At 41.1% G+C, this 20,177-nt stretch overlaps 1 protein-coding gene across 1 annotated transcript in view; it reads right to left on the minus strand.

Annotated features, from left to right (window-relative positions):
* PRKCI (protein kinase C iota) overlaps positions 1–20,177 on the minus strand; it is a 64,041-nt gene that overhangs the window by 38,590 nt on the left and 5,274 nt on the right. The gene's annotated exons all lie outside the window — the stretch shown is intronic.

Genomic DNA, 20,177 nt, shown 5'->3' on the forward strand with positions numbered 1-20,177 from the left:
TCCATGACTATATATTAAAATTAAAAAAAACTGACACACAAAACTAGTTTTGCCGAGTGAAAGGTAATTTTTGATCAAGAAGATGTATTTTTTGCCAAGGGACAAAAACTGCACCAAGCCCATTACATCTGAATATACCACAAAACTTTCATAGATTGGAAGGGGATTATGACTACACAGATGGACAAAGGAGTATGCAGAAAATATGGAGCACGCTTTATTCCTGTCCACTTGGCAGCTCAGTCTTGTCTATGGAAAACATGGATTGTAAACTTGTTTTGATTGAAAATAGTTTTATTCACAATCAGTCGTCAACAAAAGTATTTACAGGAGTACTGCGACGCAGCGCACGAGATACACCAGTTACAATACTCACGATAAATAAATTCTCCCATACCTCATGGAGCAGGGCAAGGCAGGGCGCAAGGAAGAAATCTCCCCCAACACCCCACACTAGTATTTCCACACTTCCCAACATATATGCATACTACAATCCTAGCATTCCGACATGTGGGGGGAGGGTAAAGTCACAGGCCCGAAGTTTTATTGAAGTACAACACACACACAGGAGGGAAGCATGCTAATGACATTTCTAAACTAAACATGGTCTCTAGCAAAACACCCGGGCCAGCGTAGGGGAGGGGCTTTTGTAATAGAAATACTAATTCGGCAATAAACCCCGCATCATGTCAGTAGGCTTATTAACGGAGTCATGAATGATGTTAAGGGGGCTGCCCCTAGAGTGCAGCATACATAGGCACTGTTCTCCTAATTACATCCTGGAGAATAGATTTGCATATTTTTTACCCAGAATCCCTAGCAGAGCAGGAATGACTTGTAAGTCTCCGTACGGCTATGTAGGCACACATTCTCCCTAAGGGCTCGTTCACATCTGCGTTCTCCTCTCCGTACTTAGGTTTCCGTTTCCTGCCTAAAACAGAGGCAGGATACGGAAACCTGCAGGAGTCTCTCTCACCCATTCATTTGAATGGGTGAGAGAGATGTCCGGCCGTGCGCGGCGGTGAGCGTTTTAGGTTCTCCGCCGCAAAACCGGGTTTTATAATCCGGACACAGAGTCGGACATGCAGTACTCTGTGTCCGGATAAAAAAATCCGGTTTCGCGGCGGAGAGCCTAAAACGCTCACCGCCGCGCACGGCCGGACCCGGTCTATGGTTTCCGTCTTCTGGCATGCAGAAGACGGAAACCATAGAACGGAGACTGTGAACGCAGGTGTGAACCCAGCGTAAGGTGTATGATTATCCCCTGACCCTGGTCTATAGTCTCTCACTCTGCCAAATCAGTAATCCCTGCGCTATGCTGACGAGGTTCAAAAGACCAAAACAGCGCTGCCCATAGCTGGGAAACTGTTCCTTTTGGAATAGAAATACTAGTTTGGCAATAAACCCTGCATCATGTCAGTAGGCTTATTAACTGAGTCTTACATGATGTTAAGGGGGATGCCCCTAGAGAGCAGCATATAGAGGCACTGTTCTCCTAATAACATCCTGGAGAATAGATTTGCATATTTTTTACCTAGAGTCTTTGAGCTATGTTCACACATAGCGGTACAGCATAAAAGCATTAAATGATGAGATTTATGAAAGAATACACCACATACATAAGGTGCACATCTGTCATATTGCACAGGGAGCTCAAGAAACAAATAAATGGTACGATTAACACAAGCCAAATATCTGCAACTATTGTCCTGCAAGTAAAAACATAAACCCAAGTGAAATGGAACCGGCTAACCAGATTCTTAGAATTTTGATCTCAATAAATACTATTGGATAATTTATATGAGGTTATAAAAAGGCTGCAATGTACACAGAGAACACCAGATGCTTGCCAAGATACTCCACACAATAGAAATGTAATAGATATTCATAGTAAGACCTGTATACATCAGAAACTTACCTGCTACACTGTAGGAGTTCTGCTAATCCCCTGATACACAGCAGTAAATGAAATACCGAGGAGGAGAATCAAGGATTACACTTATCTTAGATTTATTGTGAAGCAGATGAGAAAGTAGCACGACAAGTTTGTAATACAGCCAGCAAAAATACACTGTATGAGGACCCTCATGGTGGCTCTTCTGCCCAGGTTACAAGAGCTGTTTCCCTTTATTAACGTATTGTTTTTTTTTGTTGTTTTTTTTTTTATTAGAACTTCAAAAAGTGCAATGAATGCTGGACACGGTTGAGATTGAGCAGTTTGATGATACTAATACTGTAACTTTTTTCTGTAATTTAAAAGGGAAACGGAAATAGGGAGAAGATTTTAATCACATTAACTTACGCCTGTTTCCAGAAGCAGAAAAATCTTATACTCCCATCTCTAAGACATAGAATAAGGCCAGCTTCACAAGAAACTATACGACTTATCAGACTGGAAGGCAAAACCAGAATACCAGAAGGGCACTCTGTTAACATGGGGAGAACATAGAAATCCTGCCCTGGGCTCAGCTTGTGAGGCACCACTGGCAAACACTGAGCCACCGGGTGACACTTTTATTACATTATTACTTAAAATTATAAGTGTTTGAGTCTCAAAGAAAAATGGAAATAAACAATTCTAGGAACATAGCTTTAACCCTTAAGACAATATGGAAATTAGAGACAGTAATTACTGACCATCTAATTACCCGAGGGAGCTGGGAACGCATATGGTACATCTCCACAACCTCCATACTCCCCCAAGCAGGCCATTACATCCGCACACTACACCATTCATTAACTCCGTCTCCTCCAGCCATCAGATTACCACGGCTTACAAGAGCATGTAATAAATAATAACAAGGAAAGTTCCAACCTGTTCATGTGCTAACTCCAGACATGCCTGCTTTCTAAATACATCTATTCCCCATGGTATAACAACTATGGAGAATATTTATTACAGCAGGGTTATGTCCCTCCTCTGTCCTCCACTGTGGTTTCTACTAGAAATTTAGGAATAAAATGACAGCTGAGTGCTATGAGAATAGTAACACCCAGTCTTCAATTTATTCAGAAAATATTCAGCAGTAATAACAGGGGAACAATACAACACATAGATATGATGCTGAAGAATTGGGGCAGGTCCTCTTTAAAGGGAGTCTATCCTCTCCGTCAGCCACTTTACACCACTGTACTGTGCAGGATTTCTGATCGGCTCTCCATGACATCAGACCAGTTTGAGGATCAGATTCTGCTATCCAGGGGGATGTACTAGAATCCAGGATAGGTGTGTCTATCGATAATGTGCATGACCCCGGCTACTGCAGTCAGCACCGCTCCATGTCCCCTGTAGATCTCATTTGCATAAATTATAAAACTGGTTTTAGACGCATCACTAGGGCTCAGGAACACTACAAAGGTAGGGCAAGAATTGTATTCACAGCCTCTACAGTAATATGGCAGTGGTTTAAAGTGGCTGGGGGAGGAGATGGACTCCCTTTAAAATTGCATTTTGCAAGATGAAGGTGCCCATCTCTTATTAGGGCCACCTACAATAGATCCAAATACATCACAACATTACAGCTCCACTCTGCTTGACATATACGGGAAATCACTGGTAAATACTGTACATTTATCCTTTAACATTATAAAACTAATAATCTGTAAATGAACTAGACAGAGGCACCTGTACGCTCTTGGTTAGTAGTGGTGCTCTATATGGTACACTGGACACAATCAGGAAATTTTAATTCCACTCCATAGATACATTGCTGAACATCAAAATTACATATACACCGCTCCACCCCATGCACTTATTAAGTCATAGATCTAACCGGGACATTGCCTTACATTTTTCTGGACTGCATTTAGTACTACAATTTCTCATTATGGTGGATGGATACATATGTAGTTATGTGAACACACTTTGTAGATGGTCATGTGAGAAGTTTTGTTATGAGGCTGTGGTAAGTGCTGCCTGGATTTCTGGGTATATTTTGGTACCTCCAAACAAAACATACAGGTCCTTACATACAACTTCATCACACTTCATAATTGAGTTGTATATTGTTTCATGGATACAAGACTCCGTACAGATGAAGCATTTCCAAGCACCTAAACCTCTCATTACTAATGGTGAATACCTGTCCATCAGCCAACACATACTTTATTTATTTTTTCCCAAGGAAGAGGATAAGCAGCTGTAGAAATTTCTTGCCTAAATTCCTTAGCCATATAACACAGCTTTTCAATATTATCATGCACATGGAAGCAAAGCTATAAACATCATCAATAAAAATCTTTATGAGGCAATCTGTCAAGTTATGTAAAGCCAAGTCGAAACATAGGAGCAGTGCATAGCCCTCATAAATTGGCACAGCGTGAACGATGGCATCATCAGGATCCACCACAATATCAGTTTTACATCCAGTGGCTGGCAAAGACAGTACAAGTTGAATGGCAAATTACATTGCAGGAGTCTTTAAAGTCTTAATTTTCACCCTTTTTTTCCACTTTGGTGTTAAAGGTCACTGGATAGTAGAACAGGGAGCTCCTCAGTTCCTTATATAAAATGTGGTGACAGATCTCTTCTGTTGAGTTGGTGACAATGCAAATCAGCTGGTTCCTGCAGACTCAACCTCTTTTGCTTTGAGCTTCACCTCTTACATAGATATTCTTTTGTTTCATTACAGCCAGGACAACTTGATGTCTGGGGGAACCATGATGGAAGGGAAGACCGCACATGGAGAATCACCTCCAAAAAAGCCAGCTCTGCACTTTCCAGGACCATTTTCAATAAGGTTAGGTACACACTTGACCCTGGTCTACTTCGGGGTTTTCCATCCTTTTATCCGCTTACAAAATGCGGAGATAAAAGTTCAGCGGGTAATCCTTTTTTGTTTAAGTGGAGTGGGTTTCCGTTCTGTAGGTCTCCAAGCAGAACTGAAGAACGGAAACCTGAACGCAGCTGTGAACCTAGCATAAGAAGTACACCAGTAACATCTAGCATCGTGATGTTGAGCTTCAGTTCTTATTGCGTGGACAACTTTCCATTTCTGCTGTGTTAATGGAGTTTGACATAGACTTGAGCCTTAAATTCCTAAATTTTGCTTACTTTTCCACACCAGGATTCACTCACTGGTGAGCCCCAAAAACAGTAGTTAACCCACAGAGTAAATAAATTGCAGCAAACCAGAGTATCCGGTTTTAATCTCTGCCCCCCATTGTAAAATAGACGACAGATTGAAGGCTAAATTTGGCACCGATATTGAGGTGGAATCCATCTCAAAAACAGACCAAAATTCTGCTGTGTGAGCATTCTCCAAGATGTCATTCACACATCAGTATTTTAGTCAATATTTTGTATCCCTTCTTCCAAGTCTGCATGGGAAGAATATGCAAATCTGTCTTCCATGATGTAATTAGGAAGTCAGCTGCTGCCTCAGTGTTGCAAACCAATAGAGGGCGCTCACTGGAATGTGCCAGCCTGTCTTCCCTGATGTAGTTAGGAAGACAGAATTTCAGTGGCACCCTCTATTGGTTTGCAACACTGAAGCAGCAGCTGACTTCCTAATTACATCATGGAAGACAGATTTGCATATTCTTCCCATGGTCCCTTGTGAAGTGGAGTGCTAAAGGCTTAATAAGTCTCCACACACCTATATGGTGGTCTCCTCCCCAAGGAGTGACAATATCCCCTTATCCAAGTCTGCATTCATATTTGTACCAGTCTCCAGGAATTTTACGATTGCAGCATTCAGTTTTAAAACAAAGGACACCAGACGGACCTCATTAAAGTCAGTAGGGTCTGTATTTAACCGTTATTTTAGCATCCACCTGCCTGTTTTGGTCCACTAATGGACCAGAACCACAGTCAACTCTAGCATGAACCTAAAATAAGCCAAAACATGGAGCAAAACCGATATTACGTAAATATTTGTAACTATTGCCAAATTAATAATTAAATAGTGGTCAGAAAATGTGACCATTTAAATTCTCCAATAGGATGTGGGATATAGATAAGATATTCAGCCCTTTTCAAAAGTGGACTGGTAGATTCTCAATGGAAATCTCACTACAGGCATTGGACAGTACAGATGTAGCTGATAAATAGCTTTGCCAACAGCCAGCTAAGCCAACTCTCCTACTGCACATGCCAGACCCGGAAATAAGAGCCACTGAATTTATCTGACAGATACTTATCTTCTGGGTACACAAAATTGGGTATATAAAAAAAAAAAAAAAACACAAATAATGAACTATGTACCAATTTGCCCTGACAGCACATATCAGAGGACAGTAGGGCCGAGTCCCATACACACTCATATGGTCATTCAATTTATTAAATGTGCACAGCCAGCTTCATTGTGCTGCTTTGTCTATAGCTATTGCTTGGCTTTATTCTTGATTCTATGTGCTTTTATGACAGAATACACTAAGTTTAACCCATAGGTCAGTCAGCTGCAGATACTCAGCAATTCCTTTTACCTTACTGAATGGGTTAATGTATGTCCTGCACATCTTAGGGGTAAGGTGAAGACGATAACACTGCCATATGGCAATGTACATCCAATTACAGCAACTCACCAGGAAAGCAGCCTTGGTGCAGCGCCAGCACAGCATGCTTTGACAAGTCTGTTTATTCTCTCCCTACAGTTTCATTTATGCTGCTCTTTTCCCCCCCTTCCTTACAAACACCCGTCTATCCAAGTAAAAATAATTAGACATAACTTTGCATTTTAAAATAAATTAGAGAAGCCATCGATGATCTTTCTTGGCAGACGGATTTCCCATAACCACCAAGGACTCCTGTACATACATCTGTACCGAGACGGAAAGGTTATTTGTAGAGAAATCTTGTATACAGCACAGACAATACAACTGGAATATAAACTACTAAAGCCAACAACAAAACAATTATTTCATATACATACAAATTTACTTGAGCTCATCACTAATGCTGAATAGAAAAGCTCTGTCATTGGAACTAGAGATGAGCAAATTTTTAAAAAAATTTCATTCGGACGATTCACTGAATTTTCCATAATGATTCAACCCAAACTAATTTGCAGCAAATCACATTACCCTGTTCCCGACATCCACCCTAATAGTATGATGCTGCCAGGAAGGAATTCCGCAAACCATAGCGAAGCATGGTGTGCACACAGAAACTGTAAGTGTACCCTGCTTTGTGGTAGTCAGCCATATGCTGAGCTTCGATAACGGGTGTTAACTCCAGAGATACCATGGTCAAACATGACCGCGGCATCTCAGGGTTTTTTTTATATATATATATATATATATATATATATATATATATATATATATATATATATATATATATTGGGGTCCCGATCGGCCTCCCTGCGACCTTTTCAGTGGGTGCAGCTTCTGCTATTTGACAGCCCAGGGTCTGATCAGTGACCCCGGGTCTGCCCCATCGATGTCCCTCCGCATACCTGGTTGAACCTGCATTGAATGAAAACTGTCAGTCTATGCATCTGCACAAGTAGACAGCCTTCTATACACTGCAATACACGTGTATTGTAGCAGTGATCAAAATATTGCTGCTTTAATTCCCTATGGGGGCAGACCCCAGAGCATAATAATCAGAAGACCAGGGGAAGTGATTAAAAACACTTATACTCACCTCTTCTGGGTAGAATAATAATAATACATTTTATTTATATAGCGCTAACATATTCCACCGCGCTGTACAATTTGTATCTGGCAGTCTGCAGCAACCTCCTCACTCTTTTTTCCTTGCGACTGAGGTCCTGCTCCCCAGACGTCACTGCTGGGGTCTGTGATTGGGCCTCAGCAGTCACATGGGGCATGATGATGTCATTACGTTGGCACACTCCACGAAACCGCTGGGGCCCAATCACAGGTCGGTGGTGAGGCCTGAAGAGCAGGACCTGGCTGGAAGAGCTTCGGAGTGGATGCTGAGCCCAAGGCAGGTGGAGTATCAGTATTTTTTTTTTTTTTACTCACCTCCCCTGGCATCTAATGAAAAGGGGCCCGGTAATTGCCAGGCCCCTTTCCATTAGCAGTAAGTATAGCGGTTGTGGAACCAGGACCCCGGCCATTTCCAGCAGCGCCGCACCTCCCATGAGGCGACCTGAAGCGACCGCTTCAGGCGACGCTATGCCGGGCCCCCGGGGAAGACGGCATTTTTGCTGACCTAAGCCAGTCCAGGAAAAGCTGTCCTGGACTGGCTTAGCGTCACCGTCTCGGCAGCCTGGCACGGGAAGCGAGCGGTGGATTGGGGAGGCCCTGTGGATGCAGCACTGCTCCACCGGCCTCCCCTCACGCTCAGGCAGAGAGCAGGTCCTCTCCCTGCCTGCTCTCTGCCTACTAACGCCGCCCCGCCCCCCCTTCGCTCCACCCCGCCCCCTCCTCCCGGGGAGGGGGCGGCTTTCTGTCGTCCGCCTCAGGCGGCATAAAAGCTAGGTTCACCCCTGATTTCCAGCTTTATGTTAAGCATATTTTTAAAGGTGAGGTTATTAAAATTTATTATATTTTTTAAAAATTGTCAGTTCCAACTCTGGCCACTAAATCTCGGTTCACATCTATGTTTGGGGAGTCAGCTTGGGGGGACCCAAACGGAACGGAAACCTTTACGCATTAAAAAGCGATTACCTTCAGGAAATATGCCAAAAAAAACATGCCAAAATATGAATGTGTGCCAAATTCTGGCACACATGCCTTTTACTATGTGTCATGGTTTCCGTTTATGAAATTGGATTGCAGGAAATAAAGGTAAGAGGAAATAAAATCCTCCAGCATGAGGTCTGTATTACTAACCAGAAAGGCAAACATATCATTATGATTTCACAATACCCTGAGATCATGGACGAGCTCATTACATGAGTCACCTAGACTTGATCTGAACAGGATCACACTTCCAGGTGAAGAACACAATAAGACCAGTTTGGGAAGGGCTCCAACATTTAATACAACTCAACAACAAGATTATCCATTCAGATCATTAGGTAATGACATCTGCCAGATTGTACAAACACAACAATTCAGGAACAGCTAAGACTATATTAATGGGGTTTTCCAGAATCAAAGTACTGATGGCCTGCCTTTACAATAGGCCATCAGTATCAGATCATTAGGGTCCTAGTTTTTGCGGCAAAGTAGAATATAGAAGATTATTATTTTCCTAGTGGCATTTATTTTATTGCTTCCTCTTGTATTTACAGTATGAAAAGGAAAATCGCCGCGTTAGATCAAGAAGGTTCTATCTCCACTTTTTGCCAAAAACAAGTTAATAGCGGCACGCAGTTCTTTGTACATCAATCTTCATGCTGCTTGAGCAGTATAGCATTATCTGTGATATTCACTGAGAAAACGTGAATGCAAAATGGTTCCATCTCCAAATTTCTTATTTGTTCAGAGAAAAAGGTTTTATCTCCTTCCGCCAATAAAGCAGCTGTCTGAATCGGCATGGGCATGCGCCAAATCCACTTTGGCGGAAGGATTCTGTTGAAGAGGTCAATGTGGCGTTTCGCAGGCGTACACGTGATGCTGCGGAAATAATTGAGTATTTCGAAGAATTCTCTGATCTTAGTGGCACATCTGGATCTGAATATTGCCCATTAATAGATGAAGACACTGAGAGCTGTTCTTCATCAGAGGAATTTTCCTCCAATGTTACAGTTGTGATCCAACCACCGGGTAACTCTCATAAGCGATTGTAAGTACAGCAATGTTAGGTCTGGTTTACATCTGCATTTGGTATTCCGTTTGGGGAGTCAGCATGGGAACCCACCAAACAGAATGCCGAACGCATTGACAAGCGGTGAGCTTATGAAAGCACGTGAACCGCATAGATTATAATGAAGTCCGTGTGTTTTCCATGCAGTCTCCGCAGGAGTCATACTGAGAGGACAGTAGCTCATGAAGCACTTTTCTCTCCGCATGACTCCTGCGGACACAGAGTGGAAAACACACGGACCCCATTATAGTCTATGGGGTCTGTGTGCTTTCATTGTTCGCTGCTTGTCATTGCTCACCGCTTGAAACATTTCATGTAATTATATGATATATGCTGTTTTGCAGATTTATAGATTTCCCAAAAGTCATGAACGCAACTGTATTGCCAGATGCAAAAAAAAAAAATGGCATCAAATCGATGTTTAAGTGGATGCCAGCAGATGATGTTTATTACAAAACTGTATTGAAGATAAAATAATTTGTTATAGGATTTCCAGTTTCTTGTGCAATAGTAACCGAGCAGAAACTATGTATTATTACATATTAGATCAAGGTTGTCGAATCTGGAGTTTGACGGCACTAGTCAACCATCTAAGGTGTATGGTGGGATCCACATTCTTCCCTGATAGTAGATGCATCTCAACAAGCCTGATCCTTTTCTCTATTAGCTAATAAGTCGCCGCCAGAAGTGCCTGTGTCTCCGTTACAGAAATACAATTCTAAAAATGCTATGGCAGTCTTTGAAATCATTAAATAGAGGTAAGGAAACAGAAGATACAAATGGTGACAAAATAAAGAGAAAAATCACATTTTCCGAAGTAAATAAGTTTATTATTAGATTATAATTGCAGGATCTGCAAATTTTCAGTGTTATACAAGTTTCATCCCTGACTCATCGATGATCTCAATTTCACAGGCACCTGACTTCTACAGTCCTAGTCCTACTGGTGCGGAATTTAGTAACAGATCAATACAGATAAACACGAAAGCCATAAAATAGGCTCCCTCATTTCTCTCCTTCCAATGTGCTAGGAAGTCACAAATGCTTCTAACACTATAGTGCTAAAAAATGAGCGTGAAAAAAAAAAAAAAAAAAAAAAAGAAAAAAGAAAAAAAGCTTCTTTTTATGAAGTGGGTAAAAGCACCCTCTGAACCAAACTTCAATGTGACCATGTGGGTTTTGCAATGGGCAGTGAAATCTAATAGATGAACAAGAGGTGGCCATTCATACTGGTCATGCTTCTTCATGCTTTATGATACTGCAATTTTCTAAAGACATTTTGTAAAGTTCAGCGATCAATGCTGGAAGAAGCGAGGCCAATGCAAATGTAATGCAGACCATGTAATTCATCCCCAGATCCAGAGTCAGAGCCAGTTGTGGGTGGAGTGAAAATTGGGAAAAGGTTCGGAACTTCTAAATAATTCTACATATTTATTATTTTATTTTGATGTATAGCTAGTCGTATAACTTTCAAAGCAATTCTGTCACCAACTTTTTAATGAATTAGAAGAGTTTTACTTCTTGTCTGACCATGGTTGTCAGTCACGTAGAGACTGTTTTAAATATATCTGAAGAAGAAGCCAGAGGAAGCTTTGAAACGTCATATTCTGTCATCATTATGAGTTAGCCATTAAAAAAGGTATCACCTACTGAAGACTTTTACAAGTCTTTTTGTTTTTTTATGTTAGAGCTGTTGGTTTGGCCTACTGACCCCGCAATCCTGACCAGATCACCCCGTTTGGAATAGCCTTTTCTGAACGTATCTCCATTACAGACATCAGTATGGCATCCTGAGGAGAGGACCCCACTACATGACATCTATAAGCCCTGACAGGGCAAATAGACATGAGTTGTCATTATGAAGCAAAGTCCTTTCATGTACATCAAAAGCATGTTCTATGTGGAGGCCAATGCAATAAAAAGGTAAGGGTCTCCGCACCCTGTGGATGAGGGGTCTTTAAATGTCACCAACTTTGCTGTTGCTGTAAATGCTGCAGATCTTTCATCTGTAGTTTCAGAAAGGAAAAGCCATACCTCAGTCCTGAATGTGTGAATAGAGACTAAACATTATGAGACTTCCTGGGGAAAGACATTTTATTTGTTTTAATACCATACAATTCCACCTTGTAAAGTCATATGCTGAGGAATGTAGAGATTACAGGCGGACAAACACAACACCATCATGTTTCATGACGCAATTCACTCCTCCAGCGTTCTGGACTCCAGAAATATAACAAACAAGACTCCACAGAGTGAATATTTATAAAATGCTAGAAATACTACCAAAATCTGAAAAGGACTCCTCTGATGCATCACATCATTTAAAATGCAAGACTCTTAACTCTCAATGTATCTTTAATGGTTACCTTTCAGTATCCTAATAGGGAAAACCACTGATAGGCAACCTTCGCCACTGCAGCTGCTCTAAAACTACAACTCCCAGCATGCATACTTGCTCTGCTGTTCTTGACACTCCCATGGAAGTGAATGGAGCATTTTTTGAGTTGTAGTTTCACAGCAGTTGCAGTGCCGAGGGTTGTTGACCCCTGGGGGTCAGCTGTATGTTCCTGGGTATGCTATTCACATCACATTTTCCTTGCAATTTTCAAATACATTTCTACTTTTAAACAGATAAAAATGATTTGCTGCGTCTCCAACTCTTTCCACATTCTGCTGCGTTCTGGTGTCCATCGCAAACAGGAGATACTTGAAGATGGACATTGAGCAAATCACTGGCTGACTCTCAGCATTTGGCTACATGGGCACCTCCAGCCACTTCCTGTGTGTCAAGAGACAACAGGAAGTGGAGAGAAACAGGGATCTGGCAGCTTTGGAACCAGAGTACTGGGTTAAGGGAGAGTAAATCTTTTTAATGTTAGAGCCCCTAAAATTAACAATTTCATGTATATTTTCTTTTCCTTGAAAAAGCTATAGGCAGCATGGTGGCTCAGTGGGTAGCACCATGGCCTTGCAGCACTGGAGTCCTAGGTCTGAATCCAACTAAGCACAACATCTCTGCATGGGTTTCTTCCTACACTGCAAAGACAGATAGGGAATTTTGATTGTGAGCCCTATATAGGACAGAAACCAATAACGTCGGTAAGACAAAGTACAGAAACCCGTGGAACCCATAGACTAATATGGGGTCCTACGGGTTTGTGTCCGAAAAATACAAAATGGAGGATGGAATCCCCGAGCACAGATGTGAACCTAACCTAAAATGGCCAGATTACCCCTTAATTTAAGCAGTTGAATTAAGTGAATTTCTCTTTACAAGTATGGTCACTGTATCTTTATGAACAGACTGTTAGGTTTAACAATTCTATTGAGTGCTAACATTCCTTATTAATTAGCTGAATATAAGTCATGGCGGAGTCAGCTGAGCTTTACAGTTGCTTCATCTGCAAACACTCCACACAATAACTGGGGCCTTGAAACATGACACCTCCATTACAGCACAGAGAAGTGAAAAACTAAGCAACTCACCTCCTCCCAAGGGTATGACTATCCCGAAACTCACATTCTAGGGAGTCAGGAGCATGTAGCAAGTCTGTGGGAGACCACCATGTCACGTACCTGAGAGTGGAGTGGAAAGCAGAGCCACAGCTGTAGGCGTTCTACAGCAATGACAGAATACTGCAGACCACACTCCAAGAAATGTATTCTATTAAGGCTCATGTGTCAAGGTGTTACAAAACACTAGTTACTTTTACAGAAAACCATAATTTTCTCCACAATTGAACACCACAGATGAAATAACACAACAACACCTACAATATTTCCCAGCATAAATAACTGGATCTACGACACACCCAAAGCTAAACAACACACCTACGTCAGTACAAAGTATACCGGTCTAGTATGTAGAGAAATAAACTATCATCCTTATTTATGTCACATATCATATCAAGACGAAGAGGTTACACTCCACTGGCTGTTTTTCCTCTCTGCCCTACCACTCTGGAGCAATCACTGCTGTTAGTTGCAGCATCCAATATGCCAATTTGGCTCTATACTGTCAGGAGGGTGGTTTCAGACTTTATTGCAGCCCAGGACTACCTATCTGACAAAAGAAAAAAAAAAAAGAAAAAGAGCCAAATTTTGCATATAAGGTTCTAAAACTAGGCTAGAGAAAAAGATTCTGTGTTGGAATTTATGGAGCAGATCCTATTAAAGAATGCAAACAGATGATCTGGTAGAGGTGGAAAGGGGTTTCTTTTTAAAATAAGTCTATGAAAAAAAACAGTTACCCCAGAAACATGCACACATTTTTTAAACACAAAGTAAAGATAATTATTAAAAGAAAAAAAAAGCAGTACAGGGAACCCTCTGCACACAGACTGCTCAGAAAAGATGGTGCAAAATAACTATTTTATAATAAAAGCACATATGTATTAATGCTAGGTTCACACTGATGTTGGGGTGCCCGTTGTTCTGGTCCATTGGAAAACCAGAACAATGGATAAATGGACTATTAAAATACCAACGAAGCCTGTCGTGTGTCATGCTTGCTGCACTTTTCATCTGGAGATTTTACAGAGACACTCCGACTTAGTCTATGAACAAAGCCTTCACTAACAGAACAGGCTGGACATCTTTATAGGAGTATAACAATCAGAACAATGGTGCCCATCAGCACCAGTTATTTGAGGGCTCACAATTCATGGTCAAGCTCTGCTTTTTTGTTTGGGAAAGTAATGGATCCAACAGGGAAATCTAATGGATTCCTTTATAGTTAATGGGAACTGTTAATAACTGTCATGTAACAGATCAGCGTCCATTCTATTTTTCTGTTCCTATTATACTTATTCAAACATAGTATAAAGTGATTAAACCATACCATTGCATTAGAGTTGGTCCAGAATTGGTTAAAAATAAAAAAACAATAAGTACTTAACTCACTGACCCCTGCCTTTGTATGCTGTACAATTCCTCAATACTCTCCACTTCCTGCTCTCCATCTTGACACACCACATATGGCTGGAAATGACAATCTCTGGCTGAGGTGGGACATGACTGTGAACGCCTCTGGCCATTTCTTGTGTGTCAAGATGGAGACTAAAAAGTGAGGAGCTGTGGAGACGAGGACATGTTGGGGCATTGTGAAACCGCGTTATTCCCCTGAGAACCCCTTTAACATATGCTTTTCACTTCACACTAGTGGGCCTTTAAATAAAAAGTAGAGATTATAAAGCTGCTGGTACAGCCGGTGCGCACCACGGTTCACTGCAGATCAAGCAGTCATGCAAAACATAGGCAGCTTTTATTTACCTTAATGCTCCGTCTGTTTGTCTTCTTCAAAGGTAATGAAACCTACAGACTAAAAGTAACGAGTACACAAGCAACAAAGTGCACGTGAAAGTGAGGAACCCTGCTCAGCCGAGCTAGGAACTCCTAATAACACTAACATGGAAAGCTATAGACAGTGCATACCTGTCCAGGAACCAGAGCAACAACTTGCAGATGTATGCCAGTGTCTGGAATACCAGGGCGCCTAGTGTTTTGGTCTAAGTTGTGGAGCTTTTAGGGCAAACCACCAAACCCGACACCTTAAAATTTGTAAAAAAAAAAAAAAAACACAACAACCACCATGCATCTATCGTATATACTCGAGTATAAGTCGAATTTTTCAGCACAGTATTTGGAGGTCTATGACCAGCAGCAATATCAATGTATAGAATCTCCCATAAAATAGTGGGGAAAAAAAAAGCTTTAAGGAAAAATAAAAAAAATTAAAAGTTGTAAATCACTCCTTTAGCTAGAATAGACACAAAAGTAGAAAATTACTGTGAAACACATACACATTAGGTATCCCTGTGTCTGAAAATGCCCGGTCTACTGAATATAGGGTATCTGCAGTGCTCCTCTTCCGTCGGGAAGGGGTTAATAGGAGCACTGCAGATACCCTATACTTAGCCAGGCTGAATTCCAAGTGGGGAAAAAAAAAAAAACCTCAGTCCTCAAGCTCAGGGAAGGGGCAGACAGACAACCAAAAACACCCAAACACCCACCCCCCACCCACCCTCGACTTATACTCGAGTCAATAAGTTTTCCCAGTTTTTTGTGGTAAAATTAAGGGCCTCGGCTTATATTCCGGTCGGCTTTTACTCGAGTATATACGGTAATTATAGAATATTAATAATTGTATAATCTATTAATTTTTCCAAAACGGGTCCCAACTTCACAGTTCTGGTTAAGGAGGTGGTGTATATGTGAACACATCCTTGGCTGTGTTTTCTCTCTACTTAGGACATTTTAATTTTTGACTTTTCTTTGTTAAAAAATAAAAAAGGACAGTAAAAGGCATTTTAGAACATTAGAAAGAAAGGCATAATAAGCAGCAAATATGGCTATACTGTACTGACACCTGCAGTTCTTGTTTAGGACAGTCATATGATCTTTGATACAAAATTTTGTGACAGACAACATTCCAAAAATTCATAAGACTTACTGAAGAGGAACAAAAATGAAATCAAGCAAATACTAGAAGCTGAAAGTTCACATGACAGTCATCGAGTCATACTGGTGAAAACGGAGGAGCTGTTAGATAGTCCATGCTTTTCCATAGTTTAGAGCATATCAATGTACTGAGCTGCCATGATGATAACGTCTATGCTGTACTACACTACGGTACTCCCTGCATCTACAAATACTCATACAATAACCATAGAAATATGGCAATGTCCTACTAGGGCTGGACGATTAGGACCTAAATCAGAATTGTGATCAATTCAGCATTTTACCTCAATTACAATTAATTGTGCTTATTTAGGTCAAGAACCTTTTAAAGAAGAGTGTGTTGGGAAGATCTCATGAGGTGTATGCAGCATTTTTGTTCGGATCGAACACATGAACCGAAACTGCAGCCAATGATTGAACCTCAGTGATCACAAGGCCTCAGCGGTCCCTGCTGTCCTTCAGGAGACCCAAGAGATCATGTACCTCACCTCCTCTGGGTCTCTGCTAGTAATAGTTTGGGGTCTTAAGAGAGGATAGATGCGAGAATGCAGTGGGTAAAGTCAGGTGCTGCCTGGTATGCTGTGGATTCAGTAGGTGGCGCTGCCCCTGTGCCGGTTAGTATAAGGTATCACCTGTTGTACCCCAGGTCAAACCAAGAAAGTTAGGTTTAGTGTTGCATATAAGAGAGGCGTAGTTATCCTCTACTTGTACAAGGCAATACCCGAAAAAGGTGTGTTAGCAGTGATGGACTGACAGGTGGAGACTGCCAGACCACACAGCTAGCACTCTAAACTGAGGCAGTGCCACCTACCAGAGTAGAATATTAGCAGTTTTGTTTCAGATGTGTTTGGTCCGAACACAACCACATTGATTATCCGGATGGACATTTGGGTATTCTACAATTGTTTAGCCCTAACATCCACTGATTTTTCTCATGAAGTAGTGGAAATAAAGAGGAAGAGAAAATGACAATGACTTCGCTCACAGTACATGTAGCAATTGTTACATTGTAAGGGGACAATTGTTAACACAATCTTTTATCCCCATACAGTCCGCAATTTTTACCGAAACACCCCATGCTTATATAGGCGGATGAGCTGCTGGCAAAGATTTTTTTTTAAAGTCTGCATTTAGTTGTTTATTTGCTAAACACTAGGCAAATTTACATAGGGCAAAGGTTCGGAATCCAATATTTGCACCCATCACTTATTCAGCCAATCATCAGCCACGTATATGTAAAACAATATGACAATTCTGGGCTAGCAATCGCACCGTCACAACAGACAATAGGGCAACTGTCCGCGATGAAATGGGATCATGAGACAACCAAATAAAATCATTAATCACTATTATTAAAGAAGAAAACTTTTTTTTCTTTTGTTCTTATACAGCCATGCATAAAAATACTGCCACTTGATTCATAGAAGCGTTGTGCTCATTGTCATTTGGGTGAGTCGGGGGACCCAAATGACGGAAAGTCGGACCGTCAAAACAGCAGTCACACGGACACTGGCTGAACCCATAGACTATAATGGGTCTGATGGGTGTCCACCATTTTGAAACTAAAAGCAGCAAAGAGAAAAGTCTGAACACAGCCTGAGATGATTTCCTAGCCAGCCTCTTCCTCAGAATACAGTAATGGAGCATGCCAATTATTTTTTATATCGGATATGCTTTTATGTCTCTTTATAACAGTAGAGGTACATAGCCAGTAAACACCTCCTGGACCTCAATGGTGGCCATATTAAAGAAACCTGTCACATTAAAAATGCTATCAACTCTGCAGGCAGCATGTTATGAAGGAAGAGTCAATTAGATTGATGTAAAATTTATGGGGAAAAAATTAGTACAACCTCTCATTTATCCACTGAACTCTCTGCTCTATGTTGAGCTGTCGAGGACGTGGCCCTCCTGCCTTTAAGGTACATGGCTGTGTGGCTGTATGGCTTCCTCCTTGACTTATCAGCTTACACAGAGCAGAGAGTTGAGTGTATAAATGACAGGTTATATGGTATCTTTTTCCACAAAACCATAAATTAAATTTTCTCCAGATCTCACTCAATAACATGCAGTATTCAGACTGGACAGCATTTTTCACGTATCCTTAAACGCTGGATACAAAACAGAGCCGAAAGATGTAATGTGCACTTAAATGTGAACATTATAAATCCAAAAACAAATTTAGGCTTCTAATACTAGTCATACACTAGTCAAACGCCAGCTTACTCGATCCCTCCGCATACATGCAATTTTGGCTTAGGCAAGCGTCTAAGAGCTCTGAATGGGTAGAAAGAAGGAGAGAACAAAAAAAATTGGGCAGTAATAATCCAAAAGTTGGAAGGCCCCATACACATTAGATGTTTGCAGTTTATGGTTGACTGTCTTTTAGTTAATCTGCCCTGTTTAAGGTCAATCTGCCATTGACTCTTTGGGAACACTACACAACCCTAAGCATCATGAAAGGATCTGAGATACAGATAAAATGGAAAGTCTCACTGATAACATTTCTCCTGATGACTTGCAGGAGCTTGAAGAACCAGACCCACCAGTAACAGATACAGCTCTTTACAGTTCAAGGGGATGGCTAGAGGAAAGAAAGTCTGGCTACATTTTGAGAAACAAGTTCCAACACTTCTAAGATTATATGCTTTGGACTAAAATGATTACATTTGTGTCACAAAACCCCTAAAATAATTTTGCATTTGCCTGATCTACATCTAACACTGCCCACTTCTGCAATCCCTGTGCCACCAGCCGCTTTCTCCGGTATAGTACGGAGTATCATCCATAATAACTATGTGAGACAAGAGCAAAGCAGCTCAACTCTGCATAAATTCTATTTATTCATGTCCCGATAATGGAGGACACATCAGTGTGTACAGTCAGAAACTGACAACAAGGAGAGGTCTCTAAGGGTATATTCACACAATTGTGCCTCAAATGCTTCCAAATTACACAAAATGCCAATCATAGAAGCGACTGAGTTTTGCCACTATAGCTATTGAGGCAGGCTTTTTGCATAGATGGCGTTACAGTATGGTTTCTACATGGTATCAGTTCTTGGTTTTTCTCCATATTTTCCATACCTCAGAAAAGAGTACTGGGAAAGATTTATCAACACCAGGCTTTATTGTCCCATCAGTCATCACTGACAATCAACTTCCTCCAGGCAGTGCCCAGGAGGGGAAATGTAAGCCAACTCCCACTTAATTTATGCAAGATTTCTGACATAGATGTTGACAAATCTGGTGAGGCTGTCTGCCCCACAGTATGGGGAGGTGGAGAAGGGGGGGGCACAAAGCTAAAATTCTTTTGCATAAAATGGCAGTTTGTGCAAAAATACTGTGAATTTTTACGTCTCTTATGCCAGACAACTGGTACAAGGGATAATAAATATGCCCCACTGTTTATAATAAAGAATAGTAAAATAATCTGCAATGACATCCATAAGCATGTAAGGGCCCATACTGAAGTATGTTCTATATCCTGGTACAAAGGCCTTCTCTAAGGTAACATATGGTGGCCCACTGGGAACTTATGGAAGGGTCCCCCAACAGGGTGCACTTAGGCCAAGTTGCAAAGTTCAGCAGTGACTTGTACAGGCATGTGCCAAGAAATCTTCAATATCCCTGCAGGAAAAGGGAAGTATTACACAGATCCCATTGGAATGAATAATCTGGAAAATGTTTGGTTGTCCACAGTGACAGGCACAGTCATCCACTTTCTGCTGTAACAGGACACATTCCCCCACTACTATTACCCTAAAGTCAGCCACAGACAAAGCACACGCAGAAGACTGTCCATTGGAGATTTGCTAATTCATGGCAGTCATGTAGATGAGATTTAAAGGGGATTTCCTATGAATATAAACTATTATTACATTTGTAGATAATTAAGAGAAACATTTTTGAAAATTATTAAAAATTTAGCAGTTTTAATTTTTTTTCTCTAATCATCATCAGTCTGTTGTCTGGATAGGTTGCCAATGGACATGACCATATTAGCAAAAATGAGATAACTATATTAAATATGGTTATGTTCATAGGAGAACCCT

The sequence above is a fragment of the Leptodactylus fuscus genome, chromosome 3 (assembly GCF_031893055.1).
Source record: "Leptodactylus fuscus isolate aLepFus1 chromosome 3, aLepFus1.hap2, whole genome shotgun sequence".
NCBI lineage: Eukaryota > Metazoa > Chordata > Amphibia > Anura > Leptodactylidae > Leptodactylus > Leptodactylus fuscus.